Here is an 18,706-nt window from a genome sequence, read left to right as displayed (position 1 = left end):
ACAAGGAATTTGACTCCAGATTTTTCTCTCTCCTGTGCACAAAACACGCAATAAAAAAAAATAATAATAAATGATAAAGTATTTACAAAAAGAAAAAAACAAGATATAAATGATATAAAAGATATAAAGGTGTTGTACACAAAATTCTGCTGTCACATACGTGAGAGTGAGAAATTGTTCAGGTTAGGATTGTTTTTATGTGAGTATAAATCTAAAAGTCTTGTGATTACAACTCTTCATCGCTACGACCACGAATTCGGGTTTGCGGGTACGAGTCGAAAAGCGTTGAAATGACGTCACTTAGGTCACAGGCAGGTCACAGGGGAAAGTGATCGAACCGCCATTTTCCCAACTGCGCATGCTCCAAATCCAAAGATGGCTGTCGACAGTGAACGTGGCGACTCAGCATCACAGGTAAAGTCAATGTCGTGTGTATCAAGTATTTATTTCATGAAATTGTACTGTTTTTAAATAATGTACAGTTCTTGGACTTACAGACTTACTGCTTTAGCTTGCAGGCTAACGACATGCGGGCGGCCACGCTAAGTTAGTGAGCATTAGCATTGCTAGCGTAAGAAGTTGGCTTGTGCTAATTGATTACCGCTGACCTGCAAAATATGAAATAGTTAATTTAGTTGAATTCTCCCCTGCGCTCCTCTGATCAGACCGGCATCCCTAGCAACAGTGTGCTATACTAAACTTCAGTTCACAAAAATAACAGACTGTAGACTGTATTAATTTGCTAAAAATATTTGTTTTGCAGTTTGCAAGTGTTTTGAATGTCTGCGCAGCCTAACATTACATTATGGGGAATTGAGAGTACCGTATGTTGTTATACGACTAAGTTAACAGTGATCAGCTTGTATTTCGTAGTTTACAGTGTGAAATCAAGGATTACCAATGTGTCAACCGCACTTGAACATGGACTATTTCCAGGATGTGGTAAATCAAGAAGCATTTATTCTGCTTGCAGGCTAACGACATGCGGGCGGCCACGCTAAGTTAGTGAGCATTAGCATTAGCATTACTAGCGTAAGAAGTTGGCTTGTGCTAATTGATTACCGCTGACCTGCAAAATATGAAATAGTTGATTCGAGACCTAATGTTGATCAAAATACAACTTTTATCGATTTATTAACTATGTCGTGTAGCGTATAAATCTGTCCATATCAAGGCCTCCTCTCGGCCATGTAACATTTGTTTTTTTAAAGAAGCCGGAGAGAAATCAGTCCATGGAGCGGTGGACAACGTTATTCATCTTATGGGGTGTTACGATGGATGTATTTGTGTGGTCTTTGCCTGGTTTACTTCTGCGTCGCGTTAACGTTCGACCGCCACAAATGCCCTGACGTCACCATGAGCCCTTCGAGCGGCGTCCCTAGCAACCCTGAGGCGCGAGGAGCGGCGTCCCTAGCGACAGTGTGTTACACTTGACTTCAGTTTACAGAAATAACGGGCCGCAGGATGCAGCGACAGCATTCAGCAGAGCGTGTAATAATGGTTATTTGGCTGCAGTCAGTTGCTTGAGATCAGGCGCACACGTGTGGTCTGCTGGACTGGACTGGCTTGCTGTTTGGTCAAGATGCTGACCCAAGCTCAGACTTTGAGAAGAAGAAGTTAGTTTGCACACATTCTGCAAGCAGGCAGTGCGACAAACTAGCACAAATCTCAGCGCGGTGGGATGCACTGATCATTTGTCTGGAGCCTCAGACCGTCGCCATGTAAATTATTGCATAAGACAAATGTAACAAATTTAAGCTAACATAATCATAATCTTGTAGAGTTTTCTTGAAGACGTTTCTCTGCTCCTCCAAGCAGCTTCATCAGTTCTGAAACAGTTTGGTGAGGAAACAGGTTTATATGTGGTAGAGGACCTCAGTGGGTGGGTCTGTGTGAAACTCACAAAGGATCTAAGTGTCTTTGATACTTACCTGTGTATGTCTGGCTGTCAGTGCCAGGTGTGTCTAACGGCTGTCTAACGACTATGAGCCTGCAGGGGGAGCTGTGCCGGGACAGGGTAACGACCCCGTTGTTCTTGCTGGAATCATGTGGTCTGGAATGGAAGGCAGCACTGGGTTATAAGTAGAAGAAAGATGATGTCTGAGTCCACCACCTGTTAAGGGAGGGTTTTCCCAACTTAGCATAGATGTTTCTTTGACTCGTCTTTCATACCAGCTGTCCTCTCTGTCTAAAATGTGAACATTGTTGTCCTCACAGAGGGTCCCTTTTCTTTGAGGTGTAGGTGAACTGCTGAGTCATGTTCTGTGGAGGTGGCTCTCCTGTGCTGTGTCATTCTTCTGTGACGTGGTTGTTTGGTTTCTCCGATGTACAGATCAGAGCATTCTTCACTGCACTGGACTGCTTATATGATGTTGCTTTGCTTGTCCCTGGGAATTTTGTCCCTCGGGTGGACCAGTTTCTAAGTGTGGTCATGGGTTTGAAGTGGACCAGGATGTCATGGTTATTAAAGATTCTGCATAGTTTGTCAGATACTCCTGACACAAAAGGAATAACAATGTCCTTCCTCTTCCTGTTGTTGGTGGGTCTTTATGCAGTTTTTGCTTTGATTTATCAAATGTTCTTATACTCAAAAAGGTCAATATGATTTGTGTATATTGTGTTTATGTAAGGGAATTTATCAACTTGAAAACTAAACTGTATTATTTTCATTTCAGACTAACATTGTGTTAATCTCTTCATTAAGAACAAAAGGGCCCCAGCAACAACAGTGTTACCCCAGAAGGCCTGGCTGTGGGACGCATCATGCAGCGGACTGGACAAAGACACAAGCCTGTTCTGCCAAGCAAAAAGGACTTTGTCGTACATATGAAACTCCACCATGACTGTGACACTGAACACACCGTTTGTTTTCCAGCTGTAAGTGCTTGTAGTCGTACAGTCACATTCCCCTCAGCTCACCTGAAAACATCCAGTGAATTCAAAAACATTTGGACACTAGCGAACTTTTGACAGTGTAACCACTCAGTCTAAAGGAAAACAACAAAGTCACTGTGACATGTGTAATCATATGTTTTATTCTTTTGTAATTTTTGTGACAACTTCCTGTTTCAGTCAACTTTTTGTATTCACTGTTAGAAAACAATTGTTTTTCTGTTAATAATGGTTTACTCCAAAGTTAGTTTTTGCTAAATACTCTTCAGGGTACCCACAGTAATTTTTGGTTTTCACAAATTTAATTCTGATGAATGTAATGGAAATTTCAAGGGAAAGTTCAATGTTTTTCAATAAAAATGTTTGGGACTCCTGCCTCATGTTAAGGTCTTGTTCCATCTCAGGCATTTCCTGTGTTGCACTTAGACTTTCAATACACTGAAGCATTGTTATGTAAATGTCCCTGCCAAATGACTCTGATGATGCCAATGGCTGTATCATGGACTGTACAGTTTCCAGAATGTACGGATTCAGGGGGCACTCAATTTCCTGGACTCGAACTCCATATGGTCTCCATAACATCTCCCAGTCAGTTCCAAACAGCTCCATGTTCTGGAAAAAAATATATTCTTTTTAATATTATTTTGTATGAAACGGTATTTGTTAGCTTCATATAGTGACTGCCTAAGTCGTATTTTAAGGTTTTTAGCACTATGTTGCACAGCGATTCAGCAGTGTTAGGAGAGTGGAACGAGGTAGATATCACAATTTAGCCAAAATATGACTTAGACAATTAAGCTATGAGGCACACATACCAAAGAGCTTCAACAAACCTGCAAATCGTCGTTTGGGTCACAAGGGTTCTTCATGTGACCCAAAACCCAGAGCTGGTTTGGAGAGAGTCCACCTTCAGTCCGTATGGGATGGTTGTCCCGGGCATCTGCCAGACACGGAGGGAAAACAGTGGGCACAAAACACATGAACAGCATCTGCCAGATCCAACAGGCCATCTTCCTCAAGACTGTGAAGAACTTCACAGTAAAGGTGTGTCACGCTGGTCCAGACATCTCGCCACGGGCGCTCGATTCTAGATCAGAAGCAGGAATTATTCAGCTGAAAAATAACACAAATTGTCTGACTGAAAATACTTTCCAACAATGATTTCCCAGTTTACATCTTACTATTAACATACAGTAAATTATGTGAATTATTATTGTAACCTCTGAATACGTACACTCCGCCCAGCTATGAAGCTCCCTCTTCCAGTGCCTTTAACAGTGAACATGGTTTCAGCAATTGAGACATTTTCAACGCCCTCATCACCCCTGAAAATACATGGGAGAAATGTTCTGTCATATTCATCACAACAAAATATTCAATCGAACATTACTGAAATGGGTAATCAGGGCATGGAAAACAATAGCCCAAGTTTACATCATTGTTTACCTGGAAGGCCAGCCATATTTTTCCACTGCCTTCAGAAAAAAATGAATGAGCAGTGTTTGAGCGGTTATTTGTTGCTGGTTCCAGATAGAAAATCTGTATAGAAAGACAAACGTGTTTGATCCTGCAGAGGCAAAAAATTAAGGCCTACAACTGCATAAATAATCATCATTGATCTCCAGGAGAAAATTCAGGAGTCATAGCAACAGCGGTAAATCTGCACTATGTCCCTTGTTTCTGGGGGTTTCTACAATCATGGCAGGCATGGACATTGATCAGAATTAACAAAATGTTTTGTAAAGTTCTGAATATACAATGTTTTAAAATGTTTATTCCCTGCTCCTCCTTTGCCTCCTGCCTGAAGCCTCCATGTTTATCTCCGGGGACTTCAATCACGTGACGCTGGACTCTTCACTGGCTGCTTTCTTCCAGTATGTGGACTGTCCCACCAGAGGAAACAGGATTAAATGTAAGGGGAACCACTGGGGAAATCAGACCACAACCTCATCCTGCTCTGGCCTCACTACAAGCCCAAGGTATGGAGAGAACTCACCACCACATGCTCTTTCAGGAAGTGGTCTCCTGAGGCAGAGGAGGCACTGAGGGACTCACATGGGGAGGACACTGAGGGCATCACCAGCTACATAACTGACTACACGAACTTCTGCATGGATGTTGTGGTCCCTACCAGAACTGTACACTGCCTCTCCAACAACAAACCCTGGATTACCAGCAACATCAATGACCTCCTCAACCAAAACAAGAGAGTCTTCAAGAACGTTGATCAGGATGATTATGTTCTTTGATTTCTCCAGCACTTTCAACACCCTCAAGCCCCGCTACTGAGTGACAAGCCAGAAACAATGGGTGTGGATCCACATCTGGTGAGGTGGATCTCAGATTATCTCGCTGGAAGGCCTCAGTACACACGGCTGAGGGACTGCACCTCTCAGACTGTGGTCAGCAGCACAGGAGCCCCACAGGGAACAGTGCTCTCCCCGGTCCTGTTCACCCTCTACACGTCTGACTTCTAATTCAAGGTTCTCTGATGACACAGCCGTCGTTTGGGTGTATAAAGAACGGACAGGAAGAGGGGTATAGGAGCCTGATCGGGGACTTTGTGGCATGGTACAGGTCCAATAGTCTGCAGCTCCTATGTTTACACCCTTTATGCATGCTATGCTGTCTGTACCAATGTTGCTACTGGATACCTGAATTTCCCCTCGGGGATCAATAAAGCATCCATCCATCCATCTATGCATCTATCTATCTATCTATTCTCCCACCTGCCTTCCTCATCCTCCTGCTACTTATGACCTCTCTTTAAACTCCTCCCTTTCTTCTCAATATCTTCTCCTCGTCTCCTCCCTCTTCCCTTCATATATTTCCTCATTATGGTTGGCCAAAAAAAAAAAAACCTTTCTGTGTGTTTAAGAGTACTGAAGTCCTTCTGAGTGCAACCCCTTTGGTGATCTTTAGGAGTATATTCACAAAACTGCACCAGAAGACCAGTGCCAGTGTAAAGTGAATCCGTATTGCTCCCTAGGATTGCCATCTGGGTCTATCTACTTAAAGTGATGGAGTAAAATATGATAAACGTTATGAAAACTTTTGAAAATGAATTGTTAATAATGAGTGTGAACCATGTGGGTAACACATATGCAGTGTGTGAACAGTGAACACATGAACACAAACACGTACAGAGAGAATAAAACACTGTAATAAAAAGTGACAAACCTTTCTCGAGTACCCATCTACTGCACCAGATATGATGATGTTGTACCTTAAAAACAAAAGATGAAATTACAATGAGCAGCCACCTCCCTCCCAATAAATAAATACTTAAATAAATGCCTTACTGTATAAGCTTATGGTTTTATTGTCCACATGAACAAAGGCCCCTGCACAAAGTATGTCCTCCTTCCTATGCACCCCAGCCCTGCAATCCTTTCCAAAACTCCTGGAGCATCGACTGTGTGCATGGACTCCTTAATGGGATCCCATCTGCAGACAGCCTTTAACCATTCTATATCCTGCTTTCTATGGCCTGCGCAGCACCATCCAATTCACTACCAGTACTAAGCTAAGCTGCTGTATGTAGATGTTGTGGACAACCCAAGTTCACTCATACACCGGAAGATTGTGCTTTAGCTGACACCAAACAGATCTGCGATGCAACACACTGGTGAGGGGACGTCAACGAGCCGGGACAGAACTGCCTCGTCCTCCAGCTCCAACAAAAGCACAGCGACTCTCCTGGGAAACAGCTGCGTGGATCTTACTTTGCAGGGATAAAAGACACTCACAATTTCAGCTGGGATGTTTAAAGTATTGGAGGCAGCTGTCAGAATAAAGGCCTCTTGATTTACCACATCCTGGAAATAGTCCATGTTCAAGTGCGGTTGACGTAACACATTGGTAATCCTTGATTTCACACTGTAAACTACGAAATACAAGCTGATCACTGTTAACTTAGTCGTCTAACAACATACGGTACTCTCAATTCCCCATAATGTAATGTTAGGCTGCGCAGACATTCAAAACACTTGCAAACTGCAAAACAAATATTTTTAGCAAATTAATACAGTCTACAGTCTGTTATTTCTGTGAACTGAAGTTTAGTATAGCACACTGTTGCTAGGGATGCCGGTCTGATCAGAGGAGCGCAGGGGAGAATTCAACTAAATTAACTATTTCATATTTTGCAGGTCAGCGGTAATCAATTAGCACAAGCCAACTTCTTACGCTAGCAATGCTAATGCTCACTAACTTAGCGTGGCCGCCCGCATGTCGTTAGCCTGCAAGCTAAAGCAGTAAGTCTGTAAGTCCAAGAACTGTACATTATTTAAAAACAGTACAATTTCATGAAATAAATACTTGATACACACGATATCGACTTTACCTGTGATGCTGAGTCGCCACGTTCACTGTCGACAGCCATCTTTGGATTTGGAGCATGCGCAGTTGGGAAAATGGCGGTTCGATCACTTTCCCCTGTGACCTGCCTGTGACCTAAGTGACGTCATTTCAACGCTTTTCGACTCGTACCCGCAAACCCGAATTCGTGGTCGTAGCGATGAAGAGTTGTAATCACAAGACTTTTAGATTTATACTCACATAAAAACAATCCTAACCTGAACAATTTCTCACTCTCACGTATGTGACAGCAGAATTTTGTGTACAACACCTTTATATCTTTTATATCATTTATATCTTGTTTTTTCCTTTTGTAAATACTTTATCATTTATTATTATTATTTTTTATTGCGTGTTTTGTGCACAGGAGAGAGAAAAATCTGGAGTCAAATTCCTTGTATGGTCACACGTACTTGACAAATAAAGCCGATTCTGATTATTGACATACAAATGTTCAACATCATGACTCCAAAAGGTTAGAATCACACACACGTCTTTTTGATAGTTGTCTTACTCCATATAAGTGGTGGTCGTGTGCTGCGGTAAAGTCCAGGTGGTGTTGCTGACGGTGCTGATGGATATTTTCCTTACCGATGAATCTGTCAATCATCAGTAATTATGTGATCAATGAAATGTCAAGTTAGTAGTTAGTTAGTTTACTTCTTCAAATGTAATTTGAATTTCCTGTGAAAGACTCGATCCTTTCATCTGGTCAGAGCAGCAACACTCACACATGATGCGAGCGAGAGTCCTCACAAGCACAGAAACACAAACTGGTGTGTGTTTGAAGTAAAGACATTGAGACACACAGACAGACGTCAGTGCAGGTGTTGATATCTCACCTCCGGCCTGGAGCCCACAGAGACTCCCATGAAAGTTTAATGTGTGAGTCTGCCTGCCTCCCGTTGAACCTCCTTCCCCTGTGGATTATTGATCACCGGCTCTTTTTCTTGTTTGTCGCTCGGCTTCTCTGCTCTCCCGTGACAGCTCAAGTGTTGGAACAAGACCTTTTATCAGACACAGGAGTCCAGACGGGCCGACGTCCTGCATCCTAATCTGAAGATCAGAGGAAGGCGACGCCTGCAGGGGCTCAGTTTTATGTCCAGGTCGGTCTGAAAAAGATCTCAGGTGATATGTGGAACGTGGTGTGATGGAACCAGCAGGAAGTGGCCTCGTCTTTTTAAGCTGCATTGATTGGACTCAAGGGGACGCTACAAATGGTAGAAAATTTGTAATTTCTCATCTCATACCTCATGTGTTCATAGCTTCGTTATCACGGACGGTGCTGCTGTCGTCAGGGAGCTTTTCCCTACAGACGGATGAAATAGTTTTGTTTGAATGATGGCTCAATCGGTCTCAGCCACAGCTCTCAGGCTCACGCTGTGGAACAATTTTCAGCAGATTAGTGAAACAGCCTGATTCATTGATTCAAGACACTGCTGGTGGGCCGTCATCGTCACTTCCTGGTCTCGTTAAGGTAATGTCATCAACTGACTGACGAGGTGACGGAGACGATTGAGTGTGACGGAGGTGTGACTGTCAGGTGCTCTCAGCCCTCACAGAAACCTTCGAGGATTTTTAGTGTTTCCTTTAACAAACTTTGACGCGATCGATCAGTGAAGTCAAAGTCTCGACTTCACAACTGCTGGGTCACAGGAAACAGATGAAGACTCTGAAGACTCTGACTGCAGTTTCAGTTCTTAAATCAGATCTTTAAAAGTTTGTCAGAATTTTAGTTTAAAACATTCAGATGACTAACATCTTCAACATAATGTGAAAAAACAACAGTGTTGCAGTTATGTCTCCTCCGTGTTGCACAGCAGAGATATTCACTGCAGATACACAGTGGATATGCAGCATGCTAACAGCTAGCTGCATCTAAAAAAACAAAAAAACAAAAAAAAGCAAACAAAACCAGCAGCTACCCCACAGATGATGAGCTTTGATCTGAATGCTCCAAAGGAAAGATAACGTGTTGTCTTCCAGTAGCAGCTGATTCCATTGATTTGTGTGCTGATCTGTGTGAAGCAGCTCCTGTTGTGTTTGTCTGGAATAAAAATGTGGCTGTCGGGCTTGTTGTTACAGACTATAACTCTGATTTATGCTCACTCTTCCACAATGTCTCTTCCTGTCGAGCGCTGGGTCCCACAGAGCTTATTGGTTTCCGTGGATCTTGGATGAACCCCCACAGTGAACCCCAGAACTTCAGAGTTTGGATTGAAAGGGGGTGGAAACTATTTAACAAGCCTGAATGGGAGTTTAATCAGCGTCGGAGTGGCAGGGGGGTCCCGAGCAGCTTCGTTAGCAGGAAGGGGAAAAGGGCGATGGCCGCCTGCGCTGTGTTTGATTTGGAGGTGATTGTGTGGGTAATCGTCTGGGTAAATGTGCAGGGAGATTCCCCTCCTGGGCGTTCTGACACTCTGCGGGCTCCCCTGCTGCGATTCAGCGTCTTTGGAAACACAGTGTGACGAACGGCCTAATGATCATTTATTGCTGTTTGTATCAGAGTAGACCAAACAACATCTGTTCCTCAGAGCTTGTTTCAGAGTTTTTTGTGATGGAGATTAGACTGCATTTCACTGCCTGTGTGTCATTCGTGATCTCCACGTTACGGGTAAGGCAGCGGAAGAAGAAAAGAAGAACATTTGGATAAGCAGCATCCTGAGGAAAGTCTGGGATGTAAAAAGTGTTAAAATCTTCAGCTGACGACACCGGGGCTAACAGTACACCGACACCGGTCAGTGTTCGGTTACTTTTAAAGGGTACTTGTCACGTTACAAGATTACAACCGTTAAAGAGGAACTTGCTGGGTTACAGCGTTACCTGCTGGAGCTACTTCGTTCCAGCAGTAAGCACCAAGTTGAAATCTGAAGCAGCTGGACCTCCTGTTTTATCCTGGTTCACCATGTTTTCATCCCTGTGATCACTAAAGGCTGAAAGCTCTCAAACAGTGCATGCTGGGAAGTCTGCTAAAAGACTTCCAGTAGCACAGACATGCATTTGATAAAACGCGATGCTGAAAGCTGATGTGCAGCACAGAAAGGACAGATGAGGAATCCCTTCATCCTCCTGATGAAACACCTGAAAAGCCTTTTCGGATATGAACCAAATGTTTTTTTGAAATCCTATAATGCGATCTTTGACGAGGTTCGATGAGCAGGTTCTCTCAGGACAAAAGGGGAAACGGCGTCTTCTTGGCTCGTTCAGCGACAGAGCAGCCATTAAAGGCTCGGCTGAAAAACACCAGAGATCTTCCCCCCAAAACTGCGTCAGAGTGCGGCCGACGGAGACAGATCTCTCCCCTTTAGGCCTCCGCCGTGAATGATAATTAATGGAGCTGTGTTCCAGCGCTGCACCGTTGCATGCTGGGTAGCCGGCAAGGCTCCCCATCCATCACTGCTGACATCGGCATTTATCTGGTTAGCACCACGCGAGGCTCCATCCAGTCAGCTCGCTGCCAAGGAGGTCAAGGAAACAGGAGGAGTGGAGGCAGAGGAGGTGGAGGAAAAGAGTACACTGGAGGACGAAGGCTGATGAGCAGTGTTGTTCTGAGACCAGAAATCAGTTAATAATTCAAAATCAATGACTTTGAACACTGCGTTCAAAGTCCATCATCCACGAGACGTTTCTGACCAGCTGTCAAGCAAACTTTTCCTCAGATTAAAGCTGCTCAAATGTGAGGGTTCAGTTCGAGAGGAGGCTGAGATTCATCGAGTGGCCAAAGGATTGTTGGACTGTTCCAGTTTCTGAAATGTGATCGTTTACTGCTTCTAACGTTAAATCAACCTGAAGACGATGGACCTTTTGTCAGGGTGTCCTGTATGATGTATTGATTAGAGAGGAAATCAGATGGTGATGACAGAATATGCTGAAGTGCAGAGCTCTGTGCAGAGAGAGGAAGAGTAGTGATGAGGAGGTGGAGGCACAGAGCAGACCTCAGAGGTTTATTTTCATCCCAGTGGTCGATTCAGGAGGTCAGTGGTGAGAGAGAGGAGCTTTAGAGGGGTTAAGAGAGGACATGCAGAGGGGCAGGATGTCCACCAGGACGTTCTTCTTCACGGCTTCCACCTTTGGCTCTTTCCCCAACTTCACCTTCCCACAGCTGTGGAGGCTCGGGGTGGCTGAACGGGTTCCAGAGGTCAGGGCTCTCAAGCCAAATCCTTTCTCCAACTACTGTCAGAATGCAGTCTGAACTGAACACACAAGTGTCAGTCAGTTTGATGTAGGAGAAGATCGTGGTTTTCTTGACATAGAAGTTGGAACAGGTCGGTGCTGACTTTTAGTTTCACTTTTGAGACTCAAACGTTGGTCTCCTGGGAGAAAATCCTGTGTTTTCTTGACTCTTCCACCGCCCTAACCTCCTGCTCCTCTTCCCCCTCCCCCTCCTCCTCCTCCTCCTGCTCCTCCTCCGCCTGTTTTTTTGTTTATTTTTAATGTTGATTGATTGATTTTGAACTGATTAAAAACCAATAATCAACAGAACTGCTTGAAATACCTGAAATAATCTTGCAGTGCTATGTGTGGTTTCTACAAACCTAGAGGGTTATGTCCTCATACTAACTGACATCAAATATTTTGTAGTCAATAGTTTGTTTCCATCTCAGTTTGGACAGAAAATAAAACTGCAGCACTGAGCTGTGAAAGCTTGACAGTGTTTGTCCTTAAACGCATCACAACCCTGCACCTGCTCGGACTGTGACAAAGGAACAGGACGCGAGGTGATGAAATCCACTTTGGTTCACATTAGGCCAGCGTGAGGAGGGAGGAGGTGGAGGAGGAGGAGGAGCAGAGAGTGGAGAACGAGAACTGAGAGGGAAGATGACCTGTAATTAGCCTGCTGCAGGGAGGCCAGGGGAGGGAGGTGAACGAGAGTCGAGCAGGGCGAAGCTATCTCGTTAGCCTGCAGCTAAGAGGTTAAAGTGGGCTGCTGACAGGAAGGAGGAGGTCGTGAGCCTCGGCCCGTCACACAAACCGAACTCCTCTCTGCTTTCTCTTCTGACTGAAGCTCAGTCCGGCCTTGGCTGTCGGGGTCGGCTGTTTGTTCAGAGAAGTGAACAGTTTTGTCAAACGCAGCTGAGAGGTTCACACGAGGCTGTGGGTTTTCGTTGCTTAAAAATAACTAAAAATGAACAGAAGAGACAAATAGAAGCTGAAACAATTAATCAGTTCATTGATCAGTGAATTGAAAGTAGCCGTTATTTCGATTTATTTTGATAATCGCTGAAGCGTTAAAATCCACTTTGGCATCATCAGATGTTGTACTGTTTCCTGCTGGGTTTCACAATCCTTTTGTCTGTCACAAGATGTGTAATTATGTGCAGACCAAAACACATTTCAGTTTTAGTTTCTCGTGACGAATATGAACAAGCGTTCTGCTTTGACTTCACTTTCCAGCACAGACTGAAAACAGATTTGTGTGTCAGAACTTTTTTCTTCCCTCCTCATTAACCATGTGACGACCCCTTACATTTATCTGGTGACCCTTTGAAGGGGCCTGGTCCCTCGTGTTGAGAACCAGTCTCCACCTGTGTGTGTCTACAACTGCAGCAGCTGCAACATAAAACGTCTTACTACTCTTGCTCATGTACTTTAGTAGTGCGTACTTTGCTGTACTGGTGCTTCTTCTTGAGGATGTGACCCCTTAACGTTAGCAGTGGTAGCTGAGATGTGCGGCTCATCTGGTGGACTTCATGCCAGAGGACAGCGAATGAAGAGCGACACGATGAGGGACAAATGGAGCGGCGTGAGGAGGTGACAGGATCAGGTGAGCCTGCTGAGGAGGAGTGATGATGAAACGCGGTAAACAGGGTCAACGGGGGAGCAGACGAAAGCAGGAGAAACATGGAGGATCTGTCAGCTTGGAGATGACTCACTGCTAGAAGGTCATCGTTATCAGATGAAAGAGCAGGAAGAGGGTGATGGATGGAGCAGCAAGGAGGAGAAGAGCAGGAGGAGCTGGAGGAGAAAACGCTGTTGGGTCGATTCTCCGCTCAAAGCAAAACGAGAAAAAGGAAGTGAGATTTAGAGGGAGTGGAGAGGTGATCAGGTTAGCTCTGAGGTGAGGAGATGTGACAGCGAGAGCAGAAGGAGGAGGAGAAGTCAAGAGAAAAATGGAGGCTGCGACAGCGTGGCTGGCAGATGAAGGGAAAACTATTTGCACCAGAAAACAACCAAGTGCATCCAAGCCTGAAACTGGAGGTTTTTCTGGCAGCAGCAGCAGAAGTGCTGACTCCGCCTGATGAGGTTCTGCTGAAACCTCCGTCCATGATTCAGTTAGATCCTTCTCAAGTGGCTCAAACCACAAACCAGATCAGACCGGGGGATATTTACCCTGTGAGGATGTGAATCACACTGGTCCGCCTCTGATATCCAGCTCACCAGAGCTTTGGGGTAATGGAGTCCTCTAAATTCACCCTCATCTGGTCCCTCACAGAGCTGTGAGCATCTGAGAGCTGAGAGGAGGAGCTTTCTCATGGATTCAATGAAGAGAACAGCGAGGAGCGGAGAGAGGTGAGAGTCAGGGGGAGGAGGTTTACTTCCACCTTACACCAGCATGTGAAGTCTGTTTACTCATTGTTTGGTGATTGATTTGTCTTGCCTGGACCCAAGAGGAGCATCAGAGGAGCATCAGAGGAGCATCAGAGGAGCATCAGAGAATAAAGACTTTCTGGTACCTTAGTGGAGTCCAGCAGTTAGCAGGTCATCAGCCAAACCAGTCTGGATTTTCGTTACTTGGCTGGCAGCTTGTTCATGAACTCAGCAGCTGTTTGGCATCTCATCAACTCCCCGGCTGTAGTTTTACAGTCTGTAGTGAAATGAGCACAGCGATGTTGTATTGTACAGAGGCTGATCGTCCTTATGTTGAACCCGGTGTGGATTTTCTGTCGGAGCTTCAGGCTCTTCCTCCATCACTGAAATGTGTGCTGATTGAATGAAGATGTTTTCTATGTCCGTCTGGTGTGTTGAAACGAGCTAATTAGAGCTGCCAGAGAATGGAGGTTCACCGTCTCTGTCAGCTCTCAGTGACAATCCGACATGTGGTTCGTTCTGCTCAGGAACGCACCACCTTCACACACCTTCGCTGTTATTCTCCACCCGTGTCTGTTCCAACACACACACACACCTTCACCCTCATCCCTTTAATTGTCAGACTGGATTCCCATGTGCTCCTTCCTCCTGCTGTCCTTCCACCTTCTCCTGCCTAATTCTTCTTCTCGCGGCAAATATGGATTTGCAAAATTACTTTTCAAGGTCGTCAGCGTCTCCGTGGCGACTGGCACCGTGTCACGATAAGCCTCCGGCGCTCATGAAGTCGGCTCACGTCGCTGGCTGTTGGCCTCCCCATCGACACAAATGTCAAGCGTCAAGTGTCATGGCTGAACGGCTCCAAAGGGACACAGAAGGTTAGGACATCCGCCACCAGGGGGCGACGGTGTCTTTAAAGTGAGCATTTCAGTGTCACAGTGTGCCGTATCGGTCGAGGTTGTTTGAGGTTAGTACGCAGCCTGGGAGGTTCAGTTCTGGGCAAAAAAGTATTTTAAATATTTTCATTTTCACTGCACTTTATAATTCAGCCTGCAGCATTCGTTCTAAATAACAGGAGACATGCAGTGCATAAAAAGTGTGAGCTACTGTTTCCCCTCAGTGTGAGGGATGGAGCGAATCATTTTTATGTTGATTTGTGTTCAATGGGGCTGCAACCATGCATGCAGATCACAACATAAACATAAACCCTTCTGTGATCTGGACTTTGCTGGTTGGAACAACAAAAAAAGATATTCAAAGACATTTTTTACAGGCCCAACAATTAGGAAAATAATCTGCACACCCATTGAAAAAACATGTTAGTTACAGCTAATCCAAACCTCCAGAAGCCCCGAGACCATAACTGATTTGCATGTGCGTGTGATGGAACTTGTGCAGTGAACAACTTTTCAGTATTTTTTTCAGTTGCATGCGTACGTTACGTAACAAGTTACATCTTAAATTACATAACGTATGACATACTTATGTTAGTTAACACTCTCATATTCACCAAAATCAGGATTTTTTCCTGAACTAACCAAACTGTGAGCCGCCCAGAAGTCGTGATGTGGGAAATGTTTATTACTTTGTGTTGAATATTCTTTACTTTACTGTGCTTAACTTACAACTATTATTATAACAATTATTACACGTTGTTTTGTTTTTTCTTTTAAGGCCAAAAGTAGAGAAGCAAGTCGTAGCAGCTTCTTCTGTAACTGATTCTCATATGGACCGCAGGACCCTGACCCGAACTGAACTCGTATGACGGCAGACATTATGGTGTGTTGTCCAAGGAGCTGATAAAACACAATGGAACATGATGTAACTGCTGATTTGCACCCTAAACACTCTGCTGCTGTCAGACGGCGAGAGGCTTTTCCACAGTTTGACTCTAATGAATCCCGACATGCTGGACTCACCGTAGCTTTTTCAGTGCTTCATCTTTCAGCCTTTTCAAACTTTTCAAAGACTACCTGTTTTTTGACTTTATGGATCAGTCTATTGGAACGTGTCACACTGAAGACAAATGGACTGAAAACATGGCAGCTAACACACACACACACACACACACACACACACACACACACACACACACAGGAGCAAGAGGCTAATTATAGGCTCCATCATGCTGACTCCCCCTCCTCCCACGTCTCCCCTTTAAGCCTGGCCATTATGCTCCCTGATCTATCACCTTTTCACTTGCAAATGACTGACACCATTGAATCCAGGCTCATACTCTGCAAGTGGCACTTTCTTCCCTTCGAGAATAGCAGCTATAATAAGTCTCAGTGCGGTTAAGGACAATAGGTGGCTCTTTATCTGCGTAATGACCATCGCCGCAGCCGAGGGTCGAGTTCTGAGAACCCTTACACACGTGTGTGTGTGTGTGTGTGTGTGTGGTCATTGTGGCGAGTCTTAGAGGAAGCACATGATGTTCATGATGAATCACAGACGAACTTCATCTTCAAACTTTACTCTCAGTATATTTTTACATACACTGAACTTCTTCTCTGCATTTAAGCCATCACTGCCTGAACACACACATGCAGCATGTCAGGCGCCCGGGGAGCAGCTGGGGGGATTAGGTGCCATGCTCAAATGTGTTTCCTGCTGGGGGGTCGAACCGGCGACCCTCGGGTCACAAGCCGCTGCTCCGACCTCTATGTCCCCCAGACGCTAAGCAGGGATTACATACAGAGTTTTCCTTTGAAGACAAACGCCAGCCAAACGTGGGTTTGTTTCAATGACTGACATTTATTCTGCAGAAACTGAGCTGCTTGAGGAAAAACTGGAGTGTGTGAGCGTTTTTCTGTCAGTCTGCCGTAACTAAAATCCAACCGCAGACGCTGTAGGATCGCTCTCTGTTCTCTGAGAGGTGGGGATGAGGCTGTGAGGGTGGAGGGACTAAAGCTCCATCCCACTGATCCCACTCACTCGTATGAACTGTGGTGCTCCACTCTGTTGCTATGCAACTACCCGTTAGAGTCTTCATATGAGGGCTCTGGCAGAGCAGGACTTTTCAGGTGCACTGGAGATGTTATATGTGCTGCACACATAAATGAAGCAAACATCTTGTCTGTTGATGTGTGTTTTCAAGGAGCTTTGTTTCACACACAGCAAAACCCCACCGACACACACTCACCTCTGGCTTCTGACCTCAGGGGGAAAAGCTCTGACTGTGCAGTGGTCACAGGTTTTTATCATCTGCACACAGGACACGCTTATTTTTCAGTGGGTTTACCTGCATTTTAAAAACCCCCACATTTATATGCTCAGTTTAGCTTAATTAACAAAAGGCTGCGGTGTCAGAGGAGGATCTGATGACACACATCATAGCAGGATGGAAAGCAAACCGTGACGGCACAGACAGTAAGGAGGGAAAGACTTCCCACAATCACAGGACTTTTCATGTGGAAAAAGCAGCACTGAGATGCTGTCAGACCAACAAATGACTGTTTGAGTTTGTGTGTTTGCATGTGGTCAGCTTCATGATGGTGGCTGAGCGAACACACAGAACAGCACATGTGGGAGGAAAACAGTGTGAATGTTAGTTCATTCACACACAAAGTGATGGCCGCACCTGCAGAAACACAAAGACACACACTTCGTTCTGAGGCTGTTTTATAACATCACTCCTTTTCCTCAAATTCATCAAATTTCAGCCAGTCGGTCCCTCTGTGATGAGACACTGAGCTGCAAAGGTGCTTCAGTGCAGCCAAAGCCTTGTGGTGCAATTTGTTTCAAATGTCCAGAATTTTAGTTTAAAACATTTGAAAAATGAGCTAACATCATCAGCAGATTATGAAGAAACAACAGTTTGTGCGTGTATAGCAGAGATGTCTCAGTTTAGCATGCTAACTGAGCTAATGGTAGCCAGGATGGCTACGCCAGGCAGTGCAGTGAGCAGCAGTTGGAGGTCAGGCTGGTGATCTGCTACCTTCACATTCTGGCCACATGCAAACTCACACACTGCGCTAACAGCCTGCTAATGCGAGCGGTGGAAGACTCATGTCTGAAGTGAAGGAAACACGTTGGAGGGAGAAGCAGGAGGAAGATGTGACTTCAATGTGCTGGAGGTGATGTGAGAAACGAATTTCCATGAGGCTCCTGCAGGTGTGGAGGCCGTTTAAATGTTAAACTCTCACATTGAGAAGGTCATATTGAAGAACACGTCCTGTTCTTTCGCATTATGTAATCCTCTTGGCTTTGCTGATTTTACCGACTTTGTCAAGTCAACTGGTGCAACTGGTGAGTCTTGAAGCACATTTCATCATATCCATCAGTACAATCCGTCTGGCAGCCTGTGGGTTTTATCAAACGTGATGAGTCACGTCTAACTTTTCTGACTCTACTCATACAGGTACGGTAATCAGAGCCAGTGGAGAAGCTTGCTAACGTTAGCTTGGCTTCCCCTGCAGGTGATGTGACTCTGGCTGTGTTGCATCGGTGCTGCTCGTTTTTCCTTTGCAGAGGAAAAACTCTTTGACTGGCTCTTTGTGTTGGGGAACACAGCCAAACTGTTCATGCCTTTACACCTGGATGAGATCACATCACAAGGTGAGCCCACCTGCAGATTGTGGTCTGATAATGTAACAGGTGGGGGCGTTTTTAGCTGGTTGCACCGTTTTAACGTTAACATAAAGTCAGCATGCGCAATGTGCATATGCTTTAGTGCATTTTTTCTTATTTATGATTCCTCTACAACCAGACTCTGTAAATCTGAAATACACAACTGATGACTGCAGTTTTTAAAATCACAAGAGGGTGCAATTTGTTTCCTGAGAGGAGAAAATGCAACCGACTGCTTCTTAAGTGTACAATTTAAATTGCCTGTCAGCAATAATCTTTTATTCCTTTCAATATAACAAAACTCTTCAATTCATCTTGGAGGCCTTTTATCGGAGCTGAGAGATAAATGCTGCAGAGACAG

The 18,706-nt window shown here is 44.8% G+C and overlaps 2 long non-coding RNA genes across 3 annotated transcripts; one reads left to right on the top strand and one right to left on the bottom strand.

Moving 5' to 3' along the window:
* The first annotated feature begins 275 nt into the window (after positions 1-275).
* Positions 276-3,261, top strand: LOC124053161. Its single transcript, XR_006842112.1, has 2 exons — positions 276-414; positions 2,705-3,261. It is a non-coding gene; the product is annotated as an uncharacterized LOC124053161 (long non-coding RNA).
* On the bottom strand, positions 3,106-7,344 carry LOC124053160. 2 transcript variants are annotated; one of them, XR_006842111.1, is made up of 6 exons: positions 7,238-7,344; positions 6,073-6,118; positions 4,339-4,431; positions 4,127-4,217; positions 3,726-4,005; positions 3,106-3,504 (listed from the first exon to the last, which is right to left on the bottom strand). It is a non-coding gene; the product is annotated as an uncharacterized LOC124053160 (long non-coding RNA). The 2 variants fall into 2 exon arrangements; XR_006842110.1 differs by lacking the exon at positions 4,339-4,431 and having other exon boundaries at positions 3,116-3,504; positions 7,238-7,341.
* Between the last annotated feature and the right edge of the window lie 11,362 nt (positions 7,345-18,706).

This window comes from Scatophagus argus, chromosome 21 (assembly GCF_020382885.2).
Source record: "Scatophagus argus isolate fScaArg1 chromosome 21, fScaArg1.pri, whole genome shotgun sequence".
Taxonomy (NCBI): Eukaryota; Metazoa; Chordata; class Actinopteri; family Scatophagidae; genus Scatophagus; species Scatophagus argus.
Note: the sequence above shows the minus strand (reverse complement) of the source record. Positions and strands in the feature narration are given on the sequence as shown.